The sequence below is a fragment of the Molossus molossus genome, unplaced genomic scaffold (genome assembly GCF_014108415.1).
Source record: "Molossus molossus isolate mMolMol1 unplaced genomic scaffold, mMolMol1.p scaffold_m16_p_14, whole genome shotgun sequence".
Classification (NCBI taxonomy): domain Eukaryota; kingdom Metazoa; phylum Chordata; class Mammalia; order Chiroptera; family Molossidae; genus Molossus; species Molossus molossus.
The window spans coordinates 50,659,486-50,661,584 of record NW_023425349.1 but is presented as its reverse complement, the minus strand read 5'-3'; positions in this window follow the sequence as shown (position 1 = coordinate 50,661,584).

Here is a 2,099-nt window from a genome sequence, read left to right as displayed (position 1 = left end):
GGGGAAGTAAATTGTGCATTTCTTTTTTTTAAACAAGTTGCTGCATTTACATCCATCTAGGTGCTGGACAAAAGCCACATACAGCTTTACTCCTGAAACTACAAAGATTGTCTTTCACTGACTTTGCCTGGTTTTCCTTCGTTGCTTTCTGTGAGGGAAAGATGAGTTTGTACAAGTTGGTGGGTTGCTAGGCAACCCCAAACTCCTCTCTCACTAAAAGGCCGCGTGCAGAGGATCACAAGCAGAACCATCCCGTGAGTTCGGTAGGAAATAGGCAGCCTAACCTATTTCGTGTGGAAGAACAGATGTCCTTAAAACTTATTTTGGACACAGAAATTAAAATTTGGTTTAAAATAAGCGTTTCAAAAATCTGAAACAGAGGTAGAAAGTGTTCTTTATTTTTCCTGACATGTTTTCCCGTGAGAAAACACTTTCCTTTTTATCCCATGGACTGCTCCCAGTCCCTAATGTTAAAGCAGTTCTCTTTATAGAACTACTAATACCACTATGTTGGTTAAACAGAACAAAAAGAAAAAAAAGAAAAGAAAACAAAAATAACCCACCATGCGAGTGATGGCTCTGGTGTTGGAAGGAGTCGGCTGTGACCCGTGCCTGCTGCGGGAGCCCACCCCGGTTCTGAACTGGAAACGAGTGTGTGTCAGGTGAAGTAATGAGTTCAATGACAGGGAGGCACCCTCGGTTTACACAACACATCTTATAGCACATGTGTGAACCAGAGCTCCCTGTTTAAAAATCAGATAAAATTGTCAGAAAGCGTTATTTCTGAAGAAGAAAAAAAAAAAATGTAAACATTTTCCCACCATCGCTGCTGACTCCCCTATTTGAGGTTTCTTCTTCACTAAGAAAACTCAGTTCATTTTTTTTTGACCATGTAATAGCCAAAATGAAGTTTTCAGGTAAATGGCATATCATGGATGTAGTGGTTTAGGCCATTGTAGACACCTGGATACAAGATACATAGTGGTGAGGCTTCCGATGTAAAAGATACAGTGATGTGTGTTCCATTCGTGTGTTCCTTGTCCCTTTGTTCTCCCAAAGGGACAACTTTGCAGTCTCCTCTGACATCATCGTGGTATTTTCCCTTGGCACTCACTGCTTATAGGGGTATATTTTCTTTTCACAGTTCAGCTCCCTTTTCGTTTTATATAACTCTTACACCTGTCAGTGAGAGTTTTGTAGGAACATGGGAAGGAGACCAATAAACCTATTCCCCCAAACAACAGGTGTTTCCAGAGCTAGCTACTGTTACGCACCCATTCAAATAAAACCCAACAGAGTCAAAGTCCTCTCCCTTCGTGGCATTATGGTGCAATAAGGTGATGTTAACTAAAAGAACTGGAAAATCTTGAAAAGTTAAGAGTCAAAATTCTGTTCTTTTTAAATTAAAACAAAAACAAACAAACAAAAAAATAAACCTATTACCCTCCTTTCTCCTTCATCGTCTGTTGTGTATATTCTGCCCTCACATCCGCCGTGATTTCATAGGGAAACGTGTATACTGTAAAATAAGCAGATTATAACGTGGTTCCAAAAAAGAATGTCTGCTTCTATCCTTAAAGCATGAACTTAACTTATTCATCCTCTGCATTACAAATTAAAGTGCAGCTTATGTTCAAAAAAGTACAATTCATACAAAGCAAGGTTTAAAGTTCTGTACTTAGTGTAACCTTTCCAAGGTTTGTCTTGATTAGTATAAATTCAGACAGCTTACCCATTGACTATAAGTAACTTGTTTTGTTTTCGAGTCTTTAGATGACAGGTCATGCTGTAGGTGTGCTCTTGCATAAAGACAGCTGTGCTATGGCGTTTTTGTCTCAAACGTTAACGTGATTCAAGAGAGTGGTTTTGCTAAAGAAACCGAAGCACACTCGTCATTACATTACAAGGTACGAAAACAATTCTGAGACAGCAAGCGGAAAGGGCCCAGAATCACTGTGATGCCACAGATCAACTCACCCGGTCAGACATATGTACACCAGTGTTGAATCTCGAAAATTCTGCCCCAGCCTTGGCCTCCCATCCCTGTCCCCACCCCCTATCCCCACCCGCCCCCCCAAAAGAAAAAATGGACAGGGAGG